Source organism: Saccopteryx bilineata, chromosome X (genome assembly GCF_036850765.1).
Source record: "Saccopteryx bilineata isolate mSacBil1 chromosome X, mSacBil1_pri_phased_curated, whole genome shotgun sequence".
NCBI lineage: Eukaryota > Metazoa > Chordata > Mammalia > Chiroptera > Emballonuridae > Saccopteryx > Saccopteryx bilineata.
The window spans coordinates 126,715,566-126,723,030 of record NC_089502.1 but is presented as its reverse complement, the minus strand read 5'-3'; the positions used below and the strand labels follow the sequence as shown (position 1 = coordinate 126,723,030).

General features: G+C 39.6%; 1 pseudogene; it reads right to left on the bottom strand.

The window, feature by feature from the left end:
- Window positions 1–728: 728 nt before the first annotated feature.
- LOC136317854 (developmental pluripotency-associated protein 2 pseudogene) lies at window positions 729–2,091 on the bottom strand (annotated as a pseudogene).
- Between the last annotated feature and the right edge of the window lie 5,374 nt (window positions 2,092–7,465).

Sequence of the window (7,465 nt, the reverse complement as noted above, 5' to 3'; positions counted from 1 at the left end):
TGGGTTTTCAATGATAGTGATGGGTTAGTGTAAGTTCAAAAATTTATCATTCCCATGTAGGAAGCTGACAGCAGGGGAAATGTGGAGGTGGGTAAGGCACAATTTAGGAACTCTTACTTTCTGCTTAATTTTTTTTTATTAAGCGAGAAATGGGGTGGCAGAGACACAGACTTCCACAGGTGCCCCGATTGGGATCCATTGAGCAAGCCCACTAGCAGGCGATGCTCTGCCCATCTGGGGCCACTGCTTCACTGATTAGCAATCAAGCTATTTTAGTGCCTGAGGTGAGGCCATGAAACTATCTTCAGTGCCTGGAGCCAACTTGCTCAAACTACTTGAGCCATGGCTGCAGGAGGGGAAGAGAGAGAGAAAAAGAAGAGGAAAGGGGAGGGTGGAGAAGCAGATGGTTGCTTCTCCTGTGTGCTCTGACAGAGAATCAAACACACTGGGCCAATGCTCTACCACTCAGCCAACCAGCCAAGGCTCTGCTCAATTTTTTATGAAAGCCTAAAAGTAAAATTAAAAAAAATTATTAAAACAAAACAAAATTATAGTCTACATAGCTCACTACCTGAAACAGCAGTAACAATCACTTTTTGACAAACCTCAAGTATAGAATCTAGCCATAGACATCTGCACTTGAGGCATCAGGCAACACTGAGGATGTCTGAGACAGAGCACAACAATCAATGTGATACAAGCCAATTTAGCTGTGAGCTGTCCACCATTTATTCTTCATTGAGACATGACCTATCCAAAAGAAATGCTGTGGGTGTGTTCAAACCAAGTTGCTTCTTTTTTCTCACTGTAATTAATTTTTTCATCAATCTTCTATTCCTTTTAACATATTCAAGGCATAACATATTATCCTCTCGGTCTGAGTATGGGAAAGTGCAGGCTAGTGAGAGGAAGAGAGATATCATCTGCTTGGGAGTGTCAGGCACCCAGGCCTGCCCTACATGGGACTGTAGGCAAACCCAACCCTGTCTGCCCAGAGAGGTCTGCCATGGACCACACACCATCTGACACCAGATGTCTGCAACAGAAATTTCTCAACACAAACAGGACTGGGGCATGAATTCACGACCTTGGGTTGCATGGCTCTTGTAGCAATTCTTGACCATGCTGCCAACATGGCCTCCTGTGCTGACATTACTACTTCAACTGTATTGGTCCCTTCCTCTCTCTCTTTCTTATCTTACAACTTTTCTCACTCTTGGGTCACCATCTTGCATTTCCTCAAATATGACTGCAATGTGGCCTCCTGTGATGTTTCAGCAATACTCTTTACACTGTCTTCATACTGCTCATTTACTTGTTGTTTTTTTTTTCTGGAGTAGGTATGTTTTTTTTTTTTTTTGTATTTTTCTGAAGCTGGAAACGGGGAGAGACAGTCAGACAGATTCCCGCATGTGCCCAACCGGGATCCACCCGGTGGCACGCCCACCAGGGGCCGATGCTCTGCCCCTCCGGGGCATCACTCTGCCGCGACCAGAGCCACTCTAGCGCCTGGGGCAGAGGCCAAGGAGCCATCCCCAGCGCCCAGGCCATCTTTGCTCCAATGGAGCCTTGGCTGTGGGAGGGGAAGAGAGAGACAGAGAGGAAGAAGGGGGTGGGGGTGGAGAAGCAAATGGGTGCTTCTCCTATGTGCCCTGGCCGGGAATCGAACCCGGGTGCCCCACACGCCAGGCCGACGCTCTACTGCTGAGCCAACCGGCCAGGGCTGGAGTAGGTATGTTCTTTGAGCCTCAGATAAACCTCTGTTTTCCTGCCATCAGTATTCAAATTAAATTACTGGCACCAGTTCTGCAAAGTGTCCCAATGTACTTTATTAATTGAAGGCAAAATGATTGGCAAGGGAGGGATTGGTTTTGAGCAAGCTTTGAATCGTTCATTCGCCTCAGGAAGACAAACTTTATCATTTGTCCTCATCTTCCAGTTGGCTTCTGAAATTGAAAAAACACTTGGTTCCATTCGATGTTTTTCATCACATTCCTCATGAACTGGGACCAATGTGAGAATCACACTTTCTTCTATCAATTCATCCTCAAAGAAATCTTTCTCGCTATTATCAGAACTTGAGCTTGCCATTATCAGGACACTCTGAGGAAGGCAAAGCCAGCAGCGCTGAGGAGGCCTTCAGTTTACTCCTTTTAACCTGAGGGTTTCTAGTCTGATTTTCCCTTCAGTTTCATTTTTATTCTCAGGGGCAATGTTTCCTAACAAAAGACATATTGTATAGGTTATTATAAGCTTCATTACATTTGACCCTGGCTGCTTTTTATAATTTGGATCAACATTTATTGACCAACATGATCCAATCAACTCATTTGGATTCAGTCAATATGCTATACCGGCTATTAATCTCAGTGGAAGTCAATAAATTTATATTTAGACATTAATGACTTATTAGATTGAAAGCTTTATGAAGCAATTCGAGGCATTATCTTGTTAGCTACATTAGTTCTGTCATTTATTTGACTTGGAGGTGCTGGCCTTGGGTGAGTAGAAGGTTGAAGCAGAGTTAAGCAAAGTTTTAGAATCAAACTGACCTCAAAGATGTCCTGGCAGAGCATTTGACATCAGGCATTACAAGACACAGAATGGATAAGGAATCAAAGACTAGCATTTTAAAATGGTGAGACTTATTTTTTAATTTTTTTTTGAGGCTGTCAACATATCGGTTTTAGGAGACCTGACAGAGTAAAGCATTTGTGTACAATTATATTTTTGTGCCTTTTTGTTTGTTTCCAGTACTTTTTAATTAGACTGTTTAATTTTGTTCCTCCTGAATCACCTCCTTTATACATTGTTTATGATTGGGAATGTACATTCTTCTCAGCAGGGCTTTGTGATTTGAATAGTTTTATGCATTCAATATTAATAAAGAGTTGGTCTTTATTAGGTTTTCCTTCTTTTGCATCCCAGAACACTGCTTTGTGTATAGTATTTGTCAAGCTACTAAAAGAAAAAAAAAATCACAAGAGAGTTTACACCCTTCTTTGTAATTCTTTTTTTAACATGTTATATGATATGAAATAAAATATAGACATTTTGCTACCTTTCATTGGAAGTGGGGGGTGGGGGGAAGGATGTGACAGTTAACAAATGGTATTTATGGATTTAAGAAAGAAAGCAAATTACACCAGAATCAAATTAGAAATGTAAAGAAAACCACCTTGTAAGTCTTGCAACATTTTCATTAAGTTCTGCCTTCTACTAGATCAGTGGTTCTCAAGTAGAGCTAATTTTACTTCCCTGGGGGACATTTGACAACCAACGGTCAGGAGACATTTTTGATTGACACAAAAGGTTGGGGACAGAGATGCTATTGGCATCTGGTGGATAGAGTCCAGAGATGCTGCTAAACATCCTACAGTGCACAGGAGAGCCCCACAGCAGAGATATTGGCTCCAAATGGCTATAGTGCCAAATTGAGAAGCCCTGCTTTAGAAGAAGCCAGAAGGAGTGTCCAAGGTTCATTTTTCTGGCTAACTCACATTACACAACCTTGTTTTTAAATTCCGATCTGTCTGTGTCAGATGCACAGCAGCAAGTCTGCTTCTCTGTGTGAGGGAAATTGTTTTCTACTAACTGATGACCTCAGCTTAGCAGTTTCTTTTCCAGCATATCAAAGCTCACAGTCAGATTTGCTGCAGCAAGTGCACCTTTGAGTGGCTTTATGACATATAAAGACCCTCTTAGACATGCATACTGTGCTGCTCTATTGTTTACAAGTTAGTAGTAAATTATTTATGGATATTGCCAGAGATATAAGACTCATTCTCTCTTTTTTAACTCCAAAGCTATTTTTTATGTGGTAGTAAGATTTTATGTGAAAGCTATTTTGGAGGGAGGTAGAAGTAGGAGGCTTATATCTTGTTTGCATTTATGTGACAGGTTTTATGGTACCAATCCAATCCACCTATGCTACTTTAAACTTGTTCTTGAAATTATTATTAACTACATCGTGAACTCAACAGATCATCTTTTTTCCCCTTAGAATTCTCAATCTAATATAGTTTCAGGAAGGCTCTTTCTAAATCAGCAGAGAAAAGCTGTGAGAAAAATCTCATTTTGGATTAAAAGCAAAGCAAATGGTCTTCAGGATTTTTTTTGTTTTTTGTTTTTTTTTTTTCCGAAGCTGGAAACGGGAGGCAGTCAGACAGACTCCTGCATGCGCCCGACCGGGATCCACCCGGCATGCCCACCAGGGAGCGATGTTCCACCCCTCTGGGGCATCGCTCTGTTGCATCCAGAGCCATTCTAGCGCCTGAGGCAGAGGCCACAGAGCCATCCCCAGCGCCCGGGCCATCTTTGCTCCAATGGAGCCTCGGCTGCAGGAGGGGAAGAGAGAGACAGAGAGGGAGGAGAGGGGCAGGGGTGGAGAAGCAGATGGGCGCTTCTCCTGTGTGCCCTGGCCGGGAATCGAACCCGGGACTCCTGCACGCCTGGCCGACGCTCCACCGCTGAGCCAACCGGCCAGGGCCTTTAGGTTGTTTTGGAGTACAGGTCTGTAAGTGGACTTAGCTTGTATGAGAGCAGGTGTTTGTTTTATATTCACCAGGTCACTAAAGGAATTATTGTAGGGTGTGCAGTTATTTGCCAGCATCAATGTTCTTCAGGGTTTTTTGCTTGTTTGCTTGTTTTTTTAATGCAGAACATTATTTCTGGTTGAGTTTACACTGACATATTTTCAACCACTTTTCCCAATTTGGGAACATTTTTTCTTGTTCTTCGTAGGGGATGAAAAATTATTTTCCTTTCCCTTACCTTCTAAGTTTTTTTTGATTATCAGGTTGCACTGATAATCAAATTATCCTGAGACAGATTGACAGGAGAAAATGACCAAGTGTTTTATGTCTGCACATACAGGGGCTTTATAAGAAGGTAAGACCTGAGTCCACATTGGACAATTGAGGTTTATATGTCATTCTGGACTAGGAAGCGGAAAGGGGTCTGGGACTTTAAAGGGAACTAAGCAATTCACAGGTAAATGAGAAAGAGCAAACATGTGGTAAACAAATTCTTGCTTGGTCACCTGGAAACAATTGGACACAGAGGGGAATCTAAGAGACTTTGCTTGGTTTCTCCTTCTGCCACATTTAATTTGTATTGTGATGCTAAGGTAATGCTCTCTTCTTTAAGCAGGTTTTTTTTTTTATCTGAATCACTTTAGGCAGGTAAAGGGGGAGGTAGAAAGATCCTCTTGAGTCTTTTTGTTTTTTTAAAAATAACCAGCTTAAATAATCAATATCCCTAAAAGCCATATTATGGGGTAGTAAACTCTGCTTCCCTTCATCTTTATCATCCCTCCTCAAAGTGGGAATATTTTATTTTTAATTTGTGAAACATTTATGAGATTGACGATTTTCTTAAAAAAACCACACAGTAATACTGAAAGTATATGACCAAGGCAATGCTGATCAGAATGTACAACTTAACCCAGATCTTTGCTTTTCATTGTGGTTAATAAATTACAAATTGAAAATTAAAATAATGACATTAATGAATTAACAAGAGAGTGTTAAAGAGACAACCACATATCCAAAATGGTGTCACTCATGCTAAAAGCTCATGACACCAAACTTAGATGTAACACCTGATCTACTTGCAGTTTCAACCTCTCCCAGAAATATTTCAATCAGAAGCAGTCTGGAATGTTCTGGTTGAGGTAATTAATCTGTCACATTGGACACTCTCTATCCTCCAAAAAAAGAAGAGGCAATCTGAATGTTAAATACCTTCTCCTCCTTTATCCCCAAAGAAAAAAGGACCCAAAATAATGGTGTGTTTTTTTTTTTATTTTTTTTACAAAGACAGAGAGAGAGAGAGTCAGAAAGAGGGACAGATAGGGACAGACAGACAGGAATGAAGAGAGATGAGAAGCATCAAGTCTTCGTGTGGCACCTTAGTTGTTCATTGATTATTTTCTCATATGTGCCTTGACCAGGGGGCTACAGCAGAGCAAATGACCCCTTGCTCAACCCAGTGACGTTTGGGCTCAAGCCAGCAACCATGGGGTTATGTCTATGATCCCATGCTCAAGCCAATAATCCCACACTCAAGCTGGTGAGCCAGTGCTCAAGCTGGCAACCTCAGGGTTTCGAACCTGGCTCTTCCGCATCCTAGTCTGACATTCTATCCACTGCATTACCACCTGGCCAGGCCTATTTTCTTTTATCAATAGCTCACTTGCCCCATCCTCCTTCTATAAAAACCTTCCATTTTGAACAACTTCTCTGAGCACCCTTTTATTATAGTTGCTAAAAGAAGTGCTTCCCAATTCAAGAGAATTACTTAATAAAGCCAATTAGAGCTTCAAATTTACTTGGTTGAATTTTGTTTTGTAACAAGACTATTGGATGTCAACAAGAATATCTTTCCTTGTGGATTTCATTGGTAGACTGAAAGTTTATGCCAGTAATTTAGGATCTAAGAAATTTAGGCTCTAAGGAAACTCAGAAATCAAGTTAGAAATAAAAGACTTAATTATTACTTGTAATTAAGTCATTAGTTCCTGGGTATGATAAAGCTATTGGCAACAAGGAAAAAATGACTAAAGTTAAATATCATATTATTTTTAAATAATTTCTTTATTTTATAGAATATCATATAATTAGAACCTTGAGATTGCATACTTTAGAGGTTTAGTTAAAAACACAAAATGATTCTCTGTGGGTTTCTGCTATAGAGAGATTTAAGTGATCATTGGGCCCTTACATCTTGGCTCCAAATCAATCTTGGTCCTTGTATGCAACTAGGTTTTATAGGTTGAATTCTTTGTTCTAATGAGAAAGTAAAATGTGTAAGTAAGGATCTTAAAAAAATCACAATCCCATGAAAATTGCATTTTCAAAGTTGCATAAACCAGCTAATGCTTAAGGTTGATATACATATTATTATAGGGCTATAAGGTTGGGGCCTTCAAGAAAAGAGAAAACAAAGCAAAGCAAATGAAAAAAAAGAACAATACACCAATAACAAAAACTCAAACTTAATATTTTTAATGTATTGAACAACATTGGGATGACCATTAATTCCTGCTTTATGACAACTGATTATTTTCTGTGCTCCTTTTTCACTATCAAAAATGTTCCTGTATGGATGAAGAAGTATATAGTTACCCAAAGGAACATACTATAGATGAGCTCTATGTTTGAGAATACCAAATTTATTTTCTACGATGTTCTTAAATTAATTCAGTTCATTATAACATTTATCTTCCCCTCAAAATGTAAACCATTTGATTATTAAAAGACTTTTAGGACTATTTTACAATCTTGTTGTAGTGAATAGATTTCTAATTATTTGAATAGGCTTTATTAAGAATAAAAGTGCAATTCAGGTTTTGATACATCATTGCTTCTTCTGACTTTGCAAAAACTTGTAATTTTCCTACACTGTAAAAATAATAACTAACACATTATTGCTCAATTGATTTTGAGAAATTGGTCTTTTAAAG